Below are 23,136 nucleotides of genomic sequence, written 5' to 3'. Positions count from 1 at the left end.
AAGACTGATTGGATGAAGATAGCAGGAAAGCAGAGGTTCAGAGGAACGAAAAGCATCTCCATTCGCTTATCTGAAATCCCTGCCAATGAATCTACATAAGTATCTCTATCCCTTTTATTGTTTATTTTAATCTAATAAAGTATCATGTTTAAATCCGCCTGACTGAGATTTACAAGGTGACCGTAGCTTGCTTCAAGCCAACAATCTCTGTGGGATCGACCCTTACTCGCGTAAGGTTTATTACTTGGACGACCCAGTACACTTGCTGGTTAGTTGAACGGAGTTGTGTCCACACATAGTAAAGAGCCATAATAATGATTCCATACAATAACAAAGAGTACTACATTGATGTGATCACAATTTCGTCCACCACACAACCACAGAAAAATAGTTACTTGCAGTGGTTTATGCCATTGACAAGTTTAGATCCTATTTAGTAGGTTCAAAAGTGATTGTGTATACTGACCATGCTGCTCTTAAATACCTACTCACAAAGCAGGATTCAAGACCCAGGCTCATAAGATGGGTGTTACTTCTGCAAGAGTTTGATATAGAAATAAGAGACAGAAAAGGGACAGAGAACCAGGTAGCTGATCACCTGTCCCGGATGGAACCAGTAGCAGGGGCGTCCCTCCTTTCTACTGAGATCTCTGAAACCTTTCCGGATGAGCAACTCTTTGCCATTCAGGAAGTACCATGGTTTGTAGACAGGAAAGGGAAGAAGCATGAAAGGCTTCTCTCAATACAGAGTCAAATAAAACCCCCACATTCAAACTCTAAGTTTGGTGTTGGGAGGCCACAACCAAACTCTAAGTTTGGTGTTAAGAGGCCATCATCATGCTCTGAGTATCTGTGAGGCTCCATGAGAGCCCACTATCAAGCTACTGACATTAAAGAAGCGCTTGTTGGGAGGCAAACCAATTTTACTTATCTATGTTAATTTCTATTTTCCATTGTTATTTTATGTTTTCTATAGGTTGATGATCATGTGAAGTCACAAAAACAATTGAAAAAGCAAAAACAAACTGAAAAATAGAATGAAAAATAGCACACCCTGGAGGAGAAGCCTACTGGCGTTTAAACGCCAGTAAAGGCATCAGAATGGGCGTTAAACGCCCAGTCTGGCACCATTCTGGGCGTTCAACGCCAGAAATGGGCACCAGACTGGTGTTTAACGCCAGAAAAGGGCAAGAAGCTGGCGTTAAACGCCAGAAATGGGCAGCAACCTGGCGTTTAACGCCAGGATTGGCAGCAAAGGGCGTTTTGCAAGCCTAATTGGTGCAGGGATGGGAAATCCTTGATACCTCAGGATCTGTGGACCCCATAGGATTCCCACCTACCCCACCTCTCTCTCTCTTCTTCACCCATTCACCAATCACCTCAATACCTCTTCCCCAAAACCCCTCACCTATCAAATCCCACCATTCTCTTCACCACTCACATCCATCCTTCATATCACTCCACCTACCTCACCATTCAAATTCAAACCACTTTCCCACCCAAACCCACCCATAATGGCCAAACCATACCCCCCTCTCCACTCCTATATAAACCGATCTTCACTCCTTCATTTTCACACAACATACATACTACACATCCCCCTTGACCGAAACACAGCCCCCTCCATATCTTCTATTTCTTCTTCTTCTACTCTCTTCTTTCTTCTTTTGCTCGAGGACGAGCAACCTTCTAAGTTTGGTGTGGTAAAAGCTAAAGCTTTTTTGTTTTTCCATAACCATTTATGGCACCAAAGGCCGGAGAAACCTCTAGAAAGAGGAAAGGGAAGGAAAAAGCTTCCACCTCCGAGTCATGGGAGATGGAGAGATTCCTCTCAAGGGTGCATCAAGACCACTTCTATGAAGTTGTGGCCAAGAAGAAGGTGATCCCCGAGGTCCCTTTTAAGCTCAAAAAGGGCGAATATCCGGATATCCGACATGAGATCCGAAGAAGAGGTTGGGAAGTTCTCACCAACCCCATTCAACAAGTCGGAATCTTAATGGTTCAAGAGTTCTATGCCAATGCATGGATCACCAAGAACCATGATCAAAGTGCGAACCCGGACCCCAAGAATTGGCTTACAATGGTCCGAGGGAAATACTTAGACTTTAGTCCGGAAAATGTAAGGTTGGCATTCAACTTGCCCATGATGCAAGAAGATGCACACCCATACACTAGAAGGGTCAATTTTCAAAGGTTGGACCAAGTCCTCATGGACATATGTGAAGAGGGCGCTCAATGGAAGAGAGATTCAAGAGGGAAGCCGGTTCAACAAAGAAGGCATGACCTCAAGCTCGTGGCTAGGGGATGGTTGGAGTTCAACCAACACTCAACCATTCCCACTAGCAACCGATCTGAAGTTACTATAGACCGGGCTATCATGATTCATAGCATCATGATTAGAGAGGAAGTAGAAGTTCATGAGGTTATATCCTAAGAACTCTACAAAGTGGCAGACAAGTCCTCTACTATGGCAAGGTTAGCCTTCCCTCATCTCATTTGTCACCTCTGCAATTCAGTTGGAGTTGACATAGAAGGAGACATTCTGATTGATGAGGATAAGCCCATCACTAAGAAAAGGATGCAGCAAACAAGAGATCCCACTCATGGATAAGAGCATGAGGAAACTCCTCATCATGAAATCCCTGAGATGCCTCAAGTGATGCATTTTCCTCCACAAAACTATTCGGAGCAAGTCAACACCTCCCTAGGAGAATTAAGTTCCAACATGCGACAACTAAGGGTGGAGCACCAAGAGCATTCCATCCTCCTCCATGAAATTAGAGAAGACCAAAGAACCATGAGAGAGGAGCAACAAAGGCAAGGAAGAGACATTGAGGAGCTCAAGCACTCCATAAGATCTTCAAGAGGAAGAACAAGCCGCCAACACTAAGGTGGACCCATTCTTTAATTTCCTTGTTCTTTATTTTCCTGTTTTTCGAATTTTTATGCTTATGTTATTTATGTTTGTGTCTTTATTACATGATCATTAGTGTCTAAGTGTCTATGCCTTAAAGCTATGAAAATGAATCCGTCAACTTTCTTAAATGAAAAATGTTTTTAATTGAAAAAGAAAAAGAAGTGCATGAATTTCAAATTTTAAAACAGTTTAATTATTTTGATGTGGTGGCAATACTATTGTTTTTCTGAATGAATGCTTGAACAATCTTTCTCAATTGAAGATTCAGAACATTCAGCAGAGAAATCAAACAGAAAAAGCTGGGCGTTCAAAATGCCCAGTGAAGAAGGAAAACTGGCGTTTAAACGCCAGCCAGGTACCCTCCAAAAAGGTAGGATTTGGGGCGTTAAACGCTAGAATGGATGCCATTCTGGGCGTTTAACGCCAGGATGACACTAGAGGGAAGATTTTGTTTTTAATTTAGATTTTTTTCAAATCTTCATAATTTTTCAAAATTAAATCTTTTTCAAATCATATCTTTTCAATCATATCTCTTCAAAATCAATTTCTTTCCAATTTTTATTATTTTCGAAAATCCTTGTTATAATTAATGATTTACCTCAAAATTTTCTAGTTGTTACTTGCCTATTAAGAAAGGATCAAAAGTTTTAATTCTAGAATCATATCTTCTAATTTCTTGTTAGTCAAGTAAATCAACTTTAATTTTAAAACTTTCTCTTTTTAGTTTGATTTTCAATCATATCTTCTCAATCATATCTTTTCAATCACATCTTTTTCAAAATCAACTCTCAATCATATCTTTTTTATTTCTAATTTCAAAATCTTTTTCAAAAATCACTTAATTTCTTTCCCAATCTTAATTTTCGAAAATCTCAATCAAATTTTCAAAATTTCTTTTTATTATTTCAAAATATTTTTAATTTATTTTCGAAAATTCTTCCCCTCTTCTCACATCCTTCTATTTAAGGGACTAACACTCCTCCTCAAGGTGAAATTCGAACTCTATCCTTCTTTATATGTTCGAATTCTCTTCTATCTACCTCATCCTTCTATTCTTCTTTTCCTCTGACACCTCAAGGAATCTCTATACTGTGACATAGAGGATTCCCTACTTTCTTGATCTTTTCTCTTTCATATGAGCAGGAACAAAGATAAAGGCATACTTGTTCAAGCTGATCCTGAACCTGAAAGGACCTTGAAGAGAAAGCTAATAGAAGCTAAAGAACATCTCTCTTTAGAGGGCCTAACAGAGCTTTTCAAGGAAGAAGAAACCATGGCAGCCGAAAACAACAATGCCAACAATGCAAGGAAGGTGCTTGGTGACTTTACTGCACCTACTCCCGACTTCTATGGGAGAAGCATCTCAATCCCTGCCATTGGAACAAACAACTTTGAGCTTAAGCCTCAATTAGTTTCTCTAATGCAACAGAATTGCAAGATTCATGGACTTCCATTGGAAGATCCTCATCAGTTCTTAGCTGAATTCTTGCAAATCTGTGACACTGTCAAGACCAATGGGGTTGACCCTGAAGTCTACAAACTTATGCTTTTTCCTTTTGCTGTAAGAGACAGAGCTAGGACATGGTTGAATTCACGACCTAAAGAAAGCCTGAACTCTTGGGAAAAGCTAGTCAATGCCTTCTTGGCAAAGTTCTTTCCACCTCAAAAATTAAGCAAGCTTAGAGTGGAAGTCCAAACCTTCGGACAGAAGGAAGGAGAATCCCTCTATGAAGCTTGAGAAAGATACAAGCAATTGATCAAAAGATGCCCTTCTGACATGCTTTCAGAAGGGAGCATCATAGGTATTTTCTATGATGGTCTGTCTGAACTATCCAAGATGTCATTGGATACCTCTGCTGGAGGATCTCTTCATCTGAAGAAGATGCCTGCAGAAGCTCAGGAACTCATTGAAATGGTTGCAAATAACCAATTCATGTACACTTCTGAAAGGAATCCTGTGAATAATGGGACAACTCAGAAGAAGGGAGTTCTTGAGATTGATACTCTGAATGCCATATTGGCTCAGAATAAAATATTGACCCAACAAGTCAATATGATTTCTCAGAGTCTGTCTGAAATGCAAGCAGCAACAGGCAGTACTAAGGAAGCTTCCTCTGAAGAAGAAGCTTATGATCTTGAGAACCCAGCAATGGAAGAGGTGAATTACATGGGAGAACCCTATGGAAACACCTATAATCCTTCATGGAGAAATCATCCAAATCTCTCATGGAAGGATCAACAGAGACCTCAACAAGGTTTCAACAATAATAATGGTGGAAGAAACAAGTTTAGCAATGGCAAGCCGTTTCCATCACCTTCTCAGCAACAGACAGAGAATTCTAAGCAAAGCCACTCTGACTTAGCAACCATTATCTCTGATCTAATCAAAACCACTCAAAGTTTCATGACTGAAACAAGGTCCTCCATTAGAAATTTGGAGGCACAAGTGGGTCAGCTGAGTAAGAAAATTACTGAACTCCCTCCTAGTACTCTCCCAAGCAATACAGAAGAGAATCCAAAGAGAGAGTGCAAGGCCATAAACACGTCTCACATGGCCGAACCTGGAGAGGAGGAAGAGGCAGTGATCTCCACTGAGGAAGACCTCAATGGATGCCCACTGGCCTCCAAAGAGTTCCCTAATGAGGAACCATGGGAATCTGAGGCTCATACAGAGACCATACAGATTCTATTGAATTTACTTCTTCCATTCATGAGCTCTGATGAGTATTCTTCCTCTGAAGAGGATGAAGATGTTACTGAAGAGCAAGTTACCAAGTACCTTGGAGCAATCATGAAGCTAAATGCCAAATTGTTTGGTAATGAGACTTGGGAGGATGAACCTCCATTGCTCATCAAAGAACTGGATGACTTGACTAGGCAGAAATTACCTCTGAAGAGACAAGACCCTGGAAAATTCTCCATCCCTTGTACCATAGGCACCATGATCTTTGAGAAGGCTCTGTGTGACCTAGGGTCAAGTATAAACCTCATGCCTCTCTCTGTAATGGAGAAGCTAGGGATCATTGAGGTACAACCTGTAAGAATCTCACTAGAGATGGCAGACAATTCAAAGAAACAGGCTTATGGACTTGTAGAGGATGTCTTGGTAAAGGTTGATAATCATTACATCCCTGCTGATTTCATAATCCTAGAAACTGGGAAGTGTATGGATGAATCCATCATCCTTGGCAGACCCTTCCTAGCCACAGCTAAGGCTGTGATTGATGTTGACAGAGGAGAATTGATCATTCAAGTGAATGGAGACTCCCTTGTGTTTAAAGCTCAAGGATATCCCTCTGTCACCATGGAGAGGAAGCATGAAGAGCTTTTCTCAATACAGAGTCAAACTCTAAGTTTGGTGTTGGGAGGCCACAACTAAACTTTAAGTTTGGTGTTGAACCCCCACATTCAAACTCTAAGTTTCGTGTTAGAAGGTTCCAGCATTGCTCTGAACATCTGTGAGGCTCCATGAGAGCCACTGTCAACCTATTGACATTAAAGAAGCGCTTTTTGGGAGGCAACCCAATTTTTACCTATGTTAAATTTCTATTTTCTTTTGTTATTTTATGTTTTCTGTAGGTTGATGATCATGTGAAGACACAAAAATAATTGACAAAGCAAAAACAGAAGGAAAAACAGAATGAAAAATAGAACACCCTTGAGGAGAAACTTACTGGCGTTTAAACGCCAGTAAGGGTAGCAGAATGGGCGTTAAATGCCCAGTCTAGCACTATTCTGGGCGTTTAACGCCAGAAATGGGCACCAGACTGGCGTTTAATGCCAGGAATGGGCAAGAAGCTGGCGTTAAACGCCAGAAATGGGCAGCAGCCTGGCGTTTAACACCAGGATTGGCAGCAAGGGGCGTTTTACACGCCACATGGTGTAGGGATGAGAAATCCTTGAGACCTCAGGATCTGTGGACCCCACAGGATCCTGACCTACCCCACCTCTCTCTCTTTTCTTCACTCATTCACCAATCACCTCAATACCTCTTCCCCAAAAACCCCTCACCTATCAAATCCCACCATTCTCTTCACCACTCACATCCATCCTTCATATCACTCCACCTACCTCACCATTCAAATTCAAACCACTTTCCCACCCAAACCCACCCATAATGGCCGAACCACACCCCCCTCTCCACTCCTATATAAACCCTTCTTCACTCCTTCATTTTCACACAACCTAAACACTACCTATCCCCCTTAGTCGAAACACAAAGCCCCCTCCATCTCCTCTATTTCTTCTTCTTCTACTCTCTTCTTTCTTCTTTTGCTCGAGGACGAGCAACCTTCTAAGTTTGGTGTGGTAAAAGCTAAAGATTTTTATTTTTTCATAACCATTTATGGCACCAAAGGCCGGAGAAACCTCTAGAAAGAGGAAAGGGAAGGCAAAAGCTTCCACCTCCGAGTCATGGGAGATGGAGAGATTCCTCTCAAGGGTGCATCAAGACCACTTCTATGAAGTTGTGGCCAAGAAGAAGGTGATCCCCGAGGTCCCTTTTAAGCTCAAAAAGGGCGAATATCCAGAGATCCGACATGAGATCCGAAGAAGAGGTTGGGAAGTTCTCACCAACCACATTCAACAAGTCAGAATCTTAATGGTTCAAGAGTTCTATGCCAATGCATGGATCACCAAGAACCATGATCAAAGTGCGAACCCGGACCCCAAGAATTGGCTTACAATGGTCCGAGGGAAATACTTAGACTTTAGTCCGGAAAATGTAAGGTTGGCATTCAACTTGCCCATGATACAAGGAGATGCACACCCATACACTAGAAGGGTCAACTTTGATCAAAGGTTGGACCAAGTCCTCACGGACATATGTGAAAAGGGCGCTCAATGGAAGAGAGATTCAAGAGGGAAGCCGGTTCAACTAAGAAAACATGACCTCAAGCCCATGGTTAGGGGATGGTTGGAGTTCATCCAACGCTCAATCATTCCCCCTAGCAACCGATCTGAATTTACTATAGACCGGGCTATCATGATTCATAGCATTATGATTAGAGAGGAAGTAAAAGTTCATGAGGTTATATCCCGAGAACTCTACAAAGTGGCAGACAAGTCCTCTACTGTGGCAAGGTTAGCCTTCCCTCATCTCATTTGTCACCTCTACAATTCAGTTGGAATTGACATAGAAGGAGACATTCTCATTGATGAGGATAAGCCCATCACTAAGAAAAGGATGGAGCAAACAAGAGATTCCTCTCAAGGGATGCATTTTCCTCCACAAAACTATTGGGAGCAAATCAACACCTCCCTAGGAGAATTAAGTTCCAACATGGGACAACTAAGGGTGGAGCACCAAGAGCATTCCATCCTCCTCCATGAAATTAGAGAAGACCAAAGAACCATGAGAGAGGAGCAACAAAGGCAAGGAAGAGACATTGAGGAGCTCAAGCACTCCATAAGATCTTCAAGAGGAAGAACTAGCCGCCATCACTAAGGTGGACCCGTTCTTTAATTTCCTTGTTCTTTATTTTCCTATTTTTCGAATATTTATGCTTATGTTATTTATGTTTGTGTCTTTATTACATGATCATTAGTGTCTAAGTGTCTATGCCTTAAAGCTATGAAAATGAATCCATCACCTTTCTTAAATGAAAAAATGTTTTTAATTGAAAAAGAAAAAGAAGTGCATGAATTTTAAATTTTAAAACAGTTTAATTATTTTAATGTGGTGGCAATACTATTGTTTTTCTGAATGAATGCTTGAACAATCTTTCACCCTTTTCTGGCATTTGAACGCCAGAATTATTCCTCTCTGGGCTCTTGCTGTCCTCAGAGGGATTTTGGGCAGTGGTTTGGTCGTCCTCTGTCAGTTGTTCCTTTCTTGGCTTTCTGCTACCTTGAGCTGATTTATTCAATGTCTTCCCGCTCCTTAATTGGACAGCTTGGCATTCTTCTGTTATCTGTTTAGATAGCTGCTGTCTTGTCTGACTCAATTGTGCTTCCATATTCTTGTTAGCATTTTTAGTGTCTTGGAGCATCTCTTTGAATTCTGCTAATTGTTTTGTCATAAGGAGTAATTGCTGATTAAGTTCAACAATATGTTCTTGAGGATTAGGATCAGTAGTTACTGCCATAGCCTCTTCTTTTATAGAGGACTCACTATTTGAGTACAGATGTTGATTTCTAGCAACTGTATCTATGAGTTCTTGAGCCTCTTTAATTGTTTTTCTCATGTGTATAGATCCACCAACTGAGTGGTCTAGAGACATCTGAGCTTTTTCTGTAAGCCCATAGTAGAATATGTCTAACTGTACCCACTCTGAAAATATTTCAGAGGGGCATTTTCTCAGCATCCCTCTGTACCTCTCCCATGCATTATAAAGGGATTCATTATCCTCTTGCCTAAAACCTTGGATGTCCAGCCTTAGCTGTGTCATCCTTTTTGGAGGGTAAAATTGATTCAGGAATTTGTCTGTTAACTGTCTCCATGTTTTTATGCTTGCTGTGGGTTGGTTATTTAACCACCTTTTAGCTTGATCTTTTACAGCAAATGGAAATAGTAGTAATCTGTAGACATCCTGATCCACTTCTTTATCACATACTGTGTCAGTAATTTGTAAGAACTGTGACAGAAACTTAGTAGGTTCTTCCTGTGAAAGACCGGAATACTGGCAATTTTGCTACACCACGATAATGAGCTGAGGATTTAGCTCAAAACTGCTTGCTTTGATGGGGGTATACAGATGCTACTCCCATATGCAGCTGTAATGGGGTTAGCATATGACCCCAAAGTCCTTCTGGACTGTTCATTTCCACTTATATCCATGATGGAGAAAAGGAAATTGATATGAATTGCAAATAAATTATATTTTTATTTTTTTATTTATTTAATTAAAAGTGACCGAAATTAAAATAGAATAAAATAAAATAAATGGAAAATAAAATAAAATAAAATTTTGAAAAAAAGAAATAAAAGCAAATTGAAGACTAAATTAATTAATTAATTAAAAGGATTTTGAAATTAGCAATCAAAAAGATATGATTGAAAATTATTTTGAAAAAGATTTGATTGAGAAGATATGATTGCAATTTAATAAAAAAAAGATATGATTGAGAAGATATAATTGCAATTTTATAAAAAAGATATGATTGAAAATTATTTTGAAAATGATATGATTGAGAAGATATGATTGAAATTTAAAAAAAGATGTGATTGAAAAGATATGATTGAAGAAATTAAAAAGATTTGATTTTTGAAAAAGATTTGAAAAGATCAATTTTTGAAATTAGATTTTTGACTTGGCTAAAAAGAAAAGATATGATTTTGAAAATCTTTGACTACTTTAATGCCAAATTTCGAAAATTATGAGTAAGATAAGGAAAAGATATTTTTTTGATTTTTGAATTTTAATGAGGAAAGAGAAAAACAACAAAATGACACTAAACTTAGAAATTTTAGATCAAAACAGAGAGGACAAACAAGAAAACTTTGAATGTCAAGATGAACACCAAGAACACTTTGAAGATCAAGATGAACACCAAGAACAAATTTTTGAAAAATTTTTAGGTAAATAAAAGCACAAGGGACACCAAACTTAAAATTTTTAGAAAATCAAACCCAAATTTTCGAAAATTAAAGGAAAAACACAAAGAAGACACCAAACTTAGAATTTTTAAAAATCGAGAAAGAACTAAGGAGATGCAATTTCGAAAAATTAAAAGAAAATAAAAGCATGCAATTGACACCAAACTTAAAATATGAAACTAAACTCAAATAAAAGACTTTAAACCAACAAAAATAAAATATTCCTAATCTAAGCAACAAGAATAACCGTCAGTTGTCCAAACTCGAACAATCCCCGGCAACGGCGCCAAAAACTTGGTGCACGAAATTACAATCACACTTTTGCAACTCCGCACAACTAACCAGCAAGTGCACTAGGTCGTCCAAGTAATACCTTACGTGAGTAAGGGTCGATCCCACGGAGATTGTCGGCTTGAAGCAAGCTATGGTTATCTTGTAACTCTTAGTCAGGATATCAATAATTCTCAGATTTAATTGTAAAAAGTAAAAGAACATGAAATAAATACTTGTTATGCAGTAATGAAGAACAGGTTGAGGCTTTGGAGATGCTTTGTCTTCTGAATCTCTGCTTTCCTACTATCTTCTTCTTCATGCACGCAAGGCTCCTTGCATGGCAAGCTTTATGTTGGGCATCACCGTTGTCAATGGCTACTTCCCGTCCTCTCAGTGAAAATGTTCCAAATGCGCTGTCACCGCACGGCTAATCATCTGTCGGTTCTCGATCATGTTGGAATAGGATCCATTGATCCTTTTGCGTCTGTCACTATGCCCAACACTCGCGAGTTTGAAGCTCATCACAGTCATCCCTTCCCAAATCCTACTCAGAATACCACAAACAAGGTTTAGACGTTCCGGATCTCAGGAATGGCCGCCAATAATTCTAGCTTATACCACGAAGACTCTGATCTGAATCATGAGGCTAAGAGATATGCATTCAACCTAAGGTCGAACGGATGTGGTTTTCAGGCACGCGTTCATAGGTGAGAATGATGATGAGTGTCACGGATCATCACATTCATCAGGTTGAAGTGCGAATGAATATCTTAGAATAGAAGCAAGCGTGATAGAATGGAAAACAGTAGTAATTGCATTAATTCATGAAGAACAGCAGAGCTCCTCACCCCCAACAATGGGGTTTAGAGACTCATGACGTAGAAGATACAATATGAAATGTGTAGAATGTCATGAGAAACAAGATGAATCACTAAAAGTAGTTTTTATAGTAAACTGGTGACCTAGGGTTACAGAAAATGAGTAAGCTAGGGTGTTTAATGTAAAAATCCACTTCTGGGGCCCACTTGGTGTGTGCTTGGGCTGAGCATTGAAGCTTTCATGTGTAGAGACTTTTCTTGGAGTTAAACGCCAGCTTTTGTGCCAGTTTGGGTGTTTAACTCCAGCTTTTATGCCAGTTCCAGCGTTAAACGCCAGAATTCTTGAGCTGACTTGGAATGCCTGTTTGGGCCATCAAATCTCGGGCAAAGTATAGACTATTATATATGGCTTGAAAGCCCAAGATGTCTACATTCCAACGCAATTAAGAGCGCGCCAATTGGGCTTCTGTAGCTCCAGAAAATCCACTTTGAGTGTAGGGAGGTCAGAATCCAACAGCATCTGCAGTCCTTTTTCAGCCTCTGAATCAGATTTTTGCTCAGGTCCCTCAATTTCAGCCAGAAAATACCTGAAATCACAGAAAAACACACAAACTCATAGTAAATTCCAGAAAAGTGAATTTTAAAATAAAACTAATAAAAATATAATAAAAACTAATTAAAATATACTAAAAACATACTAAAAACAATGTCAAAAAGCGTATAAATTATCCGCTCATCAACAGCAGATATCCCTTAATTCTCAATTAAGTGGTGCTTTGCACCTTGAGCCTAGCTGTGACTTTAAATATTCTGTCTCAAGGGTTAATTGACACAAAAACACCACAAGCACTTAACTGTGGAACTCTTTTGAAGTTCTGATTTTTTTCTTTCAGCTACTCCCAGACAGTGGTGCTCAAAGCCTTTGGCATACTCTACTAATTGCAATTGATCTCGACTCTAAATGTTCTGTCTCAAGGATTACTTGACACAAGAACACCACAAGAATATGACTATGGAAACAACTCTTTGAGCTTTTAATTATGTCTGACCTCCCTAGTCATTGATGCTTAGAGTCTTGGACCTTGCTTTTATATCCTCTTTTTTTTTTGCTGTTTCTTTTGCTTCAAGGATTAACTGTCACTAATTTCAGAAAATTCATAATACTTTTCTAAATTCCTTTTCCTTATACATCAATATTCTTTGATTAAAATTTAAATATGCACTGTTCATGTCATGTATTCAGAGTCACAGAAAATACCACCACATTTGGATAAATGAGACTACTCTTAAAATTAAACTCAATTTCTCATGCACTACATCTTTTCTTCTTTCTTTTTGATTTCAAGCTTAGTGGGAAATACATGAGACACCTTTCGACATTAAAGCAAATAACAGAAAATTTCAAAATAGTAGAACTAAACTAGAACCTAGAAATTTATCTAATAAGGGATCAAGCAATAAACAAGACAAAATAGATAAAACAAGAACATAACATAGTAAGAACGGGAGGGAATATAGAATGAGAGAAACTCAACCACCTTAGTTATCCTTGTGGCCGTCTCATTCTTCAGGTTGTGCTCCTCTGTGAAGATGATTTGCCTCCCATTGGTGCCATTAAAATAAACAGAAAATCCACAAGCGAAGTGACAACACCAAACTGAAAAGTTTGCTTGTCCTCAAGCAAAGAAGAACTGAAAATAGGGAGGAACATAAAAAGATGTACGGAGGAGTGAAAACAAATATTATTGCAAAAGAAAAATAAAATGATAAAAGGACAAGAGAGGGTAAAATAATTAAAATATATATATATATTTATTTTTCTTGCTTTTCGTTCACACCCCCCTGTGTTTGTCCGTTTCGTTTTACTTTCCTTTTCAATTTTTATTTTCGCTTATTAGTTCTTATAATTTTTTTAGTTATCGTGTTTAGTTTATTTGTCTTTTATTTTCGTAGCTTTTTTTTAAATTTTTTTATATTTCATTTTAGTTTTATTTGCTCCTTGGCTTTAATTTTCAAGTTTTCTATCAATTAGTTTTCTCTTAAGTTCTGAAATTAAGTTTGGTATTACCTAATTATTTTTATTTTAATTTTTCTCTTCAATTTAAAAAAAATTGAAATTTTCACTTTAATTTTATTTATAATTTTCGAACTGTTTGCTTTATTTATTTAGTATTTTTTATTTTATTTGTTTACACAGGTTACCTCACTGGGAATTCTCTGCACTCTGACGTAGAGAGTTCCATCCTTTCTTGTCTTTTGTCTGTGTATGCGCAGGAACAGAGACAAAGAACATCTCTTAGACTTTGATCCTGAACCTGAAAGAACTTTTAGGCGACGTTTGCAACAAGCAAGACTTTGCAAGGCTACAGAATCCACTATGGATCCTAATAATGCTGTTAATGCCAATGTGGCAAATCCGAATGGAAATGAGCAACAAAAGAGAGTTCTTGGCTCTTACTCTGCTCCTACTGCAAATCTCTATGGAAAAAGCATTGTGGTGACTCTTATAGCTGCGAACAACTTTGAGTTGAAGCCACAATTGGGTACCCTGGTGTAACAAAACTTCCAGTATCATGGTCTTCCCCACGAAGACCCAAATCAATTTATTTCTAATTTTCTACAGATTTGTGATACTGTGAAGACAAATGGAGTGAACCAAGAGGTGTACAAACTCATGCTCTTCCCGTTTGCTCTAAGGGATGGAGCAAAGCTATGGCTCGACTCCCAATCCAAGGAGAGTTTGGATACTTGGGAAAAGATTGTTACTGAGTTTCTTACTAAATTTTTCCCACCAAAGAAGCTGACTAAGCTTAGGGTGGAGGTTCAGAACTTCAGGCAGAAGGATGGTGAAACTCTTTATGAAGCTTGGGAGAGGTACAAGCTAGTGACTAGGCAATGCCCTCCGGACATGTTCTCCAAATGGACCCAACTAGATATCTTTTATGAAGGTTTGGGTTAAATGTCCAAAATGTGCTTAGATAATTCTGCAGGTGGTTCATTGCACAAGAAGAAGACACCAGAGGAGACTATTGAGCTTATTGAATTGGTTGCTACTAACCAATATTTATGCTCATCTAACAGGAATCCTGTGAACTCTGAGGCTCCTCAAAAGAGAGGTGTGTTGGAAATGGAAGCTGTTAATGCTATTCTTGCTCAGAACAAGCTTATGTCTCAGCAAATAAATTTACTTACTCAGCAGATGGGTGGCATGCAAGTCTCAGCTATCAACACCCAAAATCCACCTCAAGAGGTCTCTTATGACAAGACAGGTAATTTTGTACAAAATGAGAATTATGATTATGCTCAATCTTTTTCTGAACAGGTAAATTACATGAGGAGTGGTCCTAGAAACCCCATAAATGATCCATACTCTAAGATATACAATCTTGGGTGGATGGACCAACCTCAGAGATCTCAGAATTTCAAAAATAATTCTCAGGGCGGTTTCCAACAGAACAATCATAATAACTGCCAATTTCAGTCTCACCAACAACAACCACCTCAGTAGAAAAACTCTCAATCCCAATAAGATTCTAATTGGGAGATGATGAGGAGTTTTATGCAGGAAATCAGAGCCTCCATTAGAAACTTGGAGGTGCAAATGGGCCAACTGAGCAAGCAAATACCTGAGAGGTCTGCAAATACAATTCAAAACTTAGAGATTCAGATGGGTCAATTAGCCACAAAAGTTAATGAAATTGATAAGAAGACCATTAATAGCCTTCCTGGTAACACAATTCCAAATCCAAGAGAGGAATGCAAGGCTATCACCTTGATAAGTGGAAAAGTGGCAAGTATGGAAGCACAAGTTAATGAGGAGCCAATTGAAAAAGAAGCTACAGAGGAGAAGAAGGAAGAAGTAGAGCACGTCCCTCCAAAGCGTGTAGATAACCCATTCCCAGACTCTCTTGACACTTATCCTACACTGCCAAAGGCTCCTGAGTACAAGCCTAAATTGCCATATCCTCAGAGACTTCAAAAGGAGACCAAGGACAAGCAGTTTTCAAAGTTCTTGGAAGTCTTCAGAAAGTTGCAAATCAATATTCCTTTTGCTGAGGTTTTGGAGCAAATGCCTCTCTATGTCAAATTCATGAAGGAATTGTTGTCAAAAAAGAAGCCTTTAAAGGGAGATGAGATAGTGGTCCTGACTAAGGAATGTAGTGCCATAATTCAGAATAACTTGCCAAGGAAGATGCCAGATCCAAGGAGCTTGCACCATTGGGAGCACAACCTTTGAGAAAGCGTTATGTGATCTGGGAGCAAGCATCAATTTAATGCCCTTGTCTGTGATGAAGAAGCTGCAAATCCAAGAGGCACAACCCACAATGATAGCATTACAGATGGCAGACAAATCTATGAAGCCTACATACGGATCAGTGGAGAATATCTTGGTCAAAGTGGGTAAGTTCTTCCTCCCAGCAGATTTTGTGATTCTTGACACAGGGGAGGATGAGAACGCCTCTATAATTCTAGGAAGACCATTCCTAGCCACTGGAAGAGCTCTGATTGATGTGGAAGAAGGTGAATTAGTGCTTAGAGTGCATAATGAGCAACTAGTCTTTCACGTCTTCAAACATATGCATTTAGCAGGTGAAGAAGAGAGGTGCATGAAGATTGAGCTTATTGATCCAAACCTTCAAGAACCCCCTGATGATGCACAGCAGAAATTGCAGCTCAAACCTCCTTTAGTGACAACCAATAAAATTCCTCCTAACATCAAACCTTAGTTTGGTGTTGGGAATGCATTACCCACCAAGGAGGAGGTCCCCAAAAAGAAGAAAGTACCCAGGGGATGGAGAAACAAAAAGATCCCCACTGAAGGTTTCTCCCCAGGAATAAAGGTGGTGTTGACTAGCAATCCAGTGTGGATTTATACAGTAAACAGAATCCTCTCTCTGGAGCATATTGAGCTAATTTATGGAGACACAGGAAAGAATTTCAAAGTAAGGGGTGAAGAGCTGAGCCCCTATGATCCTCCTCCTTAGAGGAGCTGACCGTCAAGCTAGTGACGGTAAAGAAGCGCTTGTCGGGAGGCAACCCGATGTTTTCATATCCTTTAGTTTGATTTCTGTCGGTTTGATTTTGTTATTTATTTGGTTTCAGTTAAATTTTTTTTATTTTTCCTTTGTTTTATGTATGTTTGGATCATGCAGAGTTATTGAAACAGAAACAGATTCTTAAATACAGAGTTATGGGCGCGAAGCAAAAAATTTTGCACTGAAGGGTTTTAGCCTAACTTGAGGAATCTCAAGTTAGGCGCCACAGGTTTCGCATCAAAGACTATTTCACTCGGGAGGGTCTGCGCCTAACTTAAGTAATCTCAAGTTAGGCGCATGGAAGGCCAAGTTGGGCGCAGAGGTAGCTGGCACTCACGGGTGGCCTCAAGTTAGGCGCAGGATTTTTAAAGTCAGGCACAGTGAGTAAAGGAGTTTAACTCACGTTAGGCGCAAAGCAACTGAAGTTAGGCGCCATAGAATGTCTCTTCAGGCCAACCTAGGCACAAGGACATACCAAGTTGGGTGTGAATTTCCTGATTGCCCCAACGTGACCCGACAACGGCGCCAAAAACTTGGTGCAGAATTTATAACCACAAACTAACTGGCAAGTGCACTGGGTCGTACCAAGTAATACCTCAGGTGAGTGAGGGTCGATCCCACGAGGATTGATGGATCAAGCAACAATGATTGAGTGATTGGCTTAGTCAGACAAACAAAAAATAGTGTTGAGAGTTCAAAGAGCATTAAACAGTAAACTCAGAATATCAGAAGACATGCAATAAATAAGTTGGGAATAATATATGGAGAAACAGTTAAGGTTTCAGAGTTATCTATTTTCTGGATTGACTTTTCTTAATAACTATTTTAATCATGCAAGATTTAATTCATGGAAAACCATATGTGACTAAACCCTAATTCCTTAGACCTTTTTAGTCTCCTCTAATTCTCATCAACCGCCAATTCCTTGGTCAATTTATTCCAATTAGAGGGTGAAGTTTAATTCTGGTTATTATGCCACAAAAATCCTAATTATCCAAATATAAGAGGATTATATGTCACGTATCCTGTTAAATCCAGATAATTAGAAATTTAGGAGAATATGTTTTCAAGCTGGTGTTCAAGTAAAGACCTTTTCTAAGTTCTACAAGAACTCAACTAGAAAGAGGGTCATACTTCCGTTCCACCCAATTTCATAAAATAAAGAACAAAAACAGTTCTTGAATTAAATGAATCAAAACATGAATTAAAATAAAAAAATAATAGAATCAATCCATACAATAGACAGAGCTCCTAACCTTAACAGTGGAGGTTTAGTTGCTCATGGAAAAGAGTGAAAACTAGGATTCTGGTAAACTGTAAATTGGACTGAGGTGGAATGAAAAGTGGAATAATGTTTGAATCCTCTAGAAGAGAAGTTTCTTTTCTCTTTTATATCTAATACTAATTAATTAAAATTATAATTTTTTTAAAACTAAATAATATCTTTTCCTATTTTAAAAATAAAATATAAATTTAATCAACATAAATAAAGATCTCGCGTGGCTTGTGCAACGGCGTGGGACCAGTTGATTCATTAAACTTAGAAGCATATCCACGCCTAACTTGATGAAGGAGTGCGCCTTACTTGGAGTGGCCAGTGTGTTGGTGGGCATGGCTGGAGAACTACACCTTACTTGAGTTTTAGTGCGCCTTACTTGAGAATTTAACAAGGCCTTGCGCCTTACTTGATGCCTGCCTCCTTGCTTGCGCCTTACTTGGATGAAATAGCAAGGCCTTGCACCTAACTTAAATTTTCTCAAGTTAGGCGCAGCCCTTGCAGAGTTTATGGAAGAGAAGTATAGACTATTATATATCATTGGAAAGATCTAGAAGTTAGCTTTCCAACGCCATTAAAATCACGTCCATTGGACCTCTGTAGCTCGAGTTATTCAGGTATGAGTGCAGAGAGGTCAGGGTTGACAGCATCATTCGCCTTTTTCTCTTTTTCTGCGGAAACTCCGTCAAATCCACCCAAATGCTACCTAAAATAAATAGAATTGAACAATACTCAAAATAGCATCCAAAGTGGATAAAATATAATTAATTCTTTATTAAAATCAACAATTTAAATGCAAATTCACTAGGAAAATATAGGAAAGATGCTCACGCATCAACAACCTATACAATTTAAATGCTAACCTAACTACCCATTCTTCACTTATTCATACACTCATGCATTCTTTTCTTTTTATTTCTTTTTCATATTTTTTTCTTCCTTTTATTATTCTATTTTTTTTTTCTTTTTATTATTCTATTTTTTTCTTTTCAAACTAAAATATACACAAGAGCATCAATGCATATGGTTTTACATTTAATTAACACATGAGTATGTACCCAATTCCTAATGTTTTCAATAGAAATACACAACTACCATTTTACCTCAACCAATGTCCTAAGTTTTCCCACACTTGAATGATACACACTCACTAGCCTAAGCTAATCAAAGATCCAAATAAAGGACATTTATTGTTTTTCGCTTCAAGGCTTGTAATGTGCTAAAATTAAGAACAAGTGGGTTTATCATAGGCTCAAAGTTGGCTAACAATGGAAGATAAAAGGTAAAACTATTTGGGTAAGTGAGCTAAATGAAATGATGGCCTCAATCATATAAATGCATATATACATGGAATAATGGACATAAAGAATCGAACAAATCAAAGATTATAATCATAGAAAGAGAATAATGCACACAAGAATGAAAATAAGTGGTTATATGATGTAACCACACAATTAGGCTCAAATCTCACATCCTTGTCTTTTTAGCTCAAAAACCATATTCCACAATGTATAATTCAAGCAGGTTCAATGAAAAATTTTTTACTCAAAAAAATTGGGATGCCCTATAGATAAATTTCTTGAAAAATATCATTATTTTGACTAAGCTTATTATGTATATATATATATGCAAAAATAAGAAAATGTGACAAAAATTTCTAGAAGACCTAAAAATGAAATGCAAAAGTGTTGGGATTAGAAATTTGTCACCCAAAAGTGCCGATTCGGTCGGACGACCTCCCTACACTTAAAAATTTGTACCATCCTCGGTGCATTCAAAGATGAGCAAGGGGGTACGGCGACTACACGGGTTGCCACCTTCAGCTAGTGGATCAACCGATTGCTGCATGTTCTTTCTTCCTCTTCCGTTTAGCTTGTAATGACTCATCCTGAAAATAGAAGACAGGATAGTAAGAAAAGTAAATGCAAAAGCAAGGAAGCGTAAATTGTTGGAATGAGGTAATAATCATTAGAATTGACCCAATGTGCGACATGGATAAAAGTAAGTTTGCATTCTAAGTTGCGCGCAATTTAGAACGCACACACTAACATAAAAAAAAACTATGTCGCAGTTACACAAAAAGAAACATGGACTTCACCCATTCTAGTGTGCTTGAGATGCTCTAAACTCGTAGGTTAAGTCAACCAAACAAGCAATAAAGAAGCATGAAAGCATTCAAGTCAAAAACATATGGATGCATATGATCAAGAAATACAATGCATTAAGATAAATGCACAACATCCATCAAGAAATTGATTAATTAAGGAAAAGGGTTCAAATCACATGGTGGCCAAATCATGCAATTCAAAAGAGATTTAACATGCTTTAAAGGCAATTCTCATGTACTTGGTGTTCAAAAAGGTGAAGCATGAAAAATTCAAAATCAAGTAAAAAATTATAACCTCAATAAGAGAATCCAATAATGAATATCCAAGAAACAGTAATGCTAAAATAGCATTCAATTAATAATAAGCAGTAATAAATAACCGAAGTATTCAAACCTCGGGTCGTTTCTCAAGGAATTGCAGGGAAGTGTTCTTGTTATCGGTTACGAGATGCATATTTTGGGGTTTTGTGATAAGGGAAAAGAAACATAAATGACAAGAAAGTAAAGGAACTCAAATAATAAAGAGGTCTTAGAAAGGGTTGATGGTTAAGGATCTTTATCCTTGTTACTAACCACAACATGATAATTGCAAGGATCAATCTCATTAAGTCATCCTCTAACAAGTGAAGGAAAGTCAAATGAGCTACATTAATCTTAGTCCATAAGTCCTAGCAACATCACTAATTAACTTAGTGGAAGCTAGAGTCAATGGACACCAATTATCAACCCTTGGACATTAGCAACTCAATTTCACCTAAGTTACCATCCCAAGCCAAGAACACAAAAATCTACTCTAACATCCTTCCAAGCATTTAATCAAACACTTGGAAGGCATAAAAGGAAAGCAAAATAAGATTGCAAGAAAAGTAAATCTACACTACCAATTGCAAGGGAATTAACAACAACAATTCAAATCAACAATAAAAGAAACCAAACATAAATTGCATTAAAGGAAAATAGAAGAAATAAGAGTGCATCAACAAAAAAGTAAGCAAATACAAAGAGTAAAATACTAAACTAAGCAAAGGTAAAGGAACAAGAAATTAGAAAGGAAAAGTAAATCAAAGCATGAATTAAACCTAGATCTAAGAAATCCTAATCTACATCTAATGTAATTCTAGAGAGAAGAGAGAGCTTCTCTCTCTAGAAACTAACTAAAGCAGCATGAAAACTAAACTATGTGCTCCCCCCCTGAACTCCTCTTGAATTCTGCATGTAATAGGCTCAGAATATGAGTTGGATCTGGGCCTGGGAAGCTCAGAAATCGCCCCAAGCGTTTTCACTTTAATGAGGTCACGTGCGAGCTGCGACGCGTACGCATGGGTCATGCATACGCGTCGTTTGGCATTTTTACTTCCCACGCGTACGCGTCATGTCACGCGTACGAGTCGCCATACGACTTCATATCCACGTTTGCGCGTCGATGAATGCACTCCAAATCCTTATTTTCCATGAATCCTCCACTTTGCATGCCTTTCTCTTCACTCCTTTGATCTATTCCTAGCCTTTTCAACTTGAATTCACTAACAAACACATCAAGGCATCTAGTGGAATCAAAGATGAATTAAAATGAACAAATTAAGGCCTAAAAAGAATATTTTCACTTTTGAGCACAAATTAGAATAAATTCATGAAACCATGCTATTTCATTGAATAAATATGAGAATAATGGACAAAAATCCACTCAATTCAACATAAAATGCACCACAAAATAGTGGTGCATCAAATCAACCAAAGAGCAGAGTATGAAGGAGATTTTAAAATCTTAACTTGAGAACAATCTTTATCCTTTATGTTCATACATGCTTTATTGGGAATTAATTTATTTTGACCAAGTAGTTGCATGCATTTAGATAGAGTGCATATAGATAGTTTGCATTAAGTAAATGTTGATACCCCTTTCTTGTCTTTCTTGAGTTTAGCATGAGGACATGCTTGGTTTAAGTGTGGAGAGGTTGATAAACCCAAATTTTATGGTTTATCTTGTGTTAAATTTAGTGGAGTTTATCAAGTTTTCTCACATTTATTCAATAAAATAGCATGGTTTTGTGAATTTCTCCTAAATTGTGCTTAAGAGTGAAAACATGCTTTTTTGCATTAAAATTGCCAAATTTAATTCACTTTGATTCCACTCAATACCTTGATATGTTTCTTAAGTGATTTCAGGTTTAGGAGGCAAGGATTGGATTAAAGAAGTGAAGAAAAAGGATGCAAAGTGGAGAATTCATGAAGAAATGAGGATTTGTGAAAATCATAGCAACGCGCACGTGTGACCAAGAAATTTTGCCAATCGACGCGCACGCGTCACCCACGCGTACGCGTGGCACTGGTCACATGACCTCATTAAAGGAACACACTGGGGGCAATTTCTAAGCTGCTTCAGGCCCAAATCCAACTCATTTCTGAAGTATTTGAAGCCAAAATCAAGAAGGAACAAGGGGGAGTAATTAGAGTAGTGTTGGAAACATGCCTTAGGTTAGGTCTAGAGAGAGAAGCTCCATCTTCTCTCTAGAAATTAGGGTTCTTAGTTTAATTTCATCTTAGATTTACGTTTAATTTCTTGTTTTCAATTAGTTTTCCTTACAATTTCTTATTATTACATCTTTGTTCTCTTAGTTACTCTTGTTAGTTTCTCTTTTGAGCTACTCTTTAGTTTTGAACACTCTTGTCACTTTTAATTTCATTTAATGCAATTTGATGTTTTGTGTTCTTTCTTGCTTGCTTGAGTTATTATTGTTATCTTCTTGCATTTGGTAGTATAGATTTTATATTTCTTGCAATTTAATATGCTTTTCTTTTATTGCACGCCAAGTGTTTGATAAAATTCTTGGCTTAGGTTTAGAGTAGATTTTGAGCATTCTTGGCTTGGAAAGAGAAATTAGGCAATCTTGAGTTATTAGTACCCAATTTAGATTGGTGATCTAGAGTGATTAGTTAATCTTGTTTTCATTAACATTACTTATGGATTGGGATTAACTAGATTTATTTGACTTTCTCCCGATGTTGGGGATAACGTAATAGGCTTTAGCTCTTGATAATTATTGTGTTATGATTAATGACTAGGATAGAAAACCTAGATTCTCAATCCTTGCCATGAATGCCTCTTTTTAGTATTTGTCATCTTTAGTTGTTTGGTTTACTTTTTTGCCATTTAATATTCTTGATTATTTAT

The 23,136-nt window shown here is 37.9% G+C and overlaps 2 non-coding genes across 2 annotated transcripts; both read right to left on the bottom strand.

Annotated features, from left to right (window-relative positions):
• Positions 1 to 4,592: 4,592 nt before the first annotated feature.
• LOC148565072 (small nucleolar RNA R71) lies at positions 4,593 to 4,700 on the bottom strand. The gene has a single exon (XR_015884570.1). It is a non-coding gene; the product is annotated as a small nucleolar RNA R71 (small nucleolar RNA).
• Positions 4,701 to 14,351: 9,651 nt separating this feature from the next.
• LOC148565071 (small nucleolar RNA R71) lies at positions 14,352 to 14,458 on the bottom strand. Its single transcript, XR_015885027.1, has one exon. It is a non-coding gene; the product is annotated as a small nucleolar RNA R71 (small nucleolar RNA).
• Positions 14,459 to 23,136: the final 8,678 nt, after the last annotated feature.

Source organism: Arachis ipaensis, chromosome B5 (assembly GCF_059453495.1).
Source record: "Arachis ipaensis isolate K30076 ecotype BB chromosome B5, ASM5945349v1, whole genome shotgun sequence".
Lineage (NCBI taxonomy): Eukaryota > Viridiplantae > Streptophyta > Magnoliopsida > Fabales > Fabaceae > Arachis > Arachis ipaensis.
Note: the sequence above shows the minus strand (reverse complement) of the source record. Positions and strands in the feature narration are given on the sequence as shown.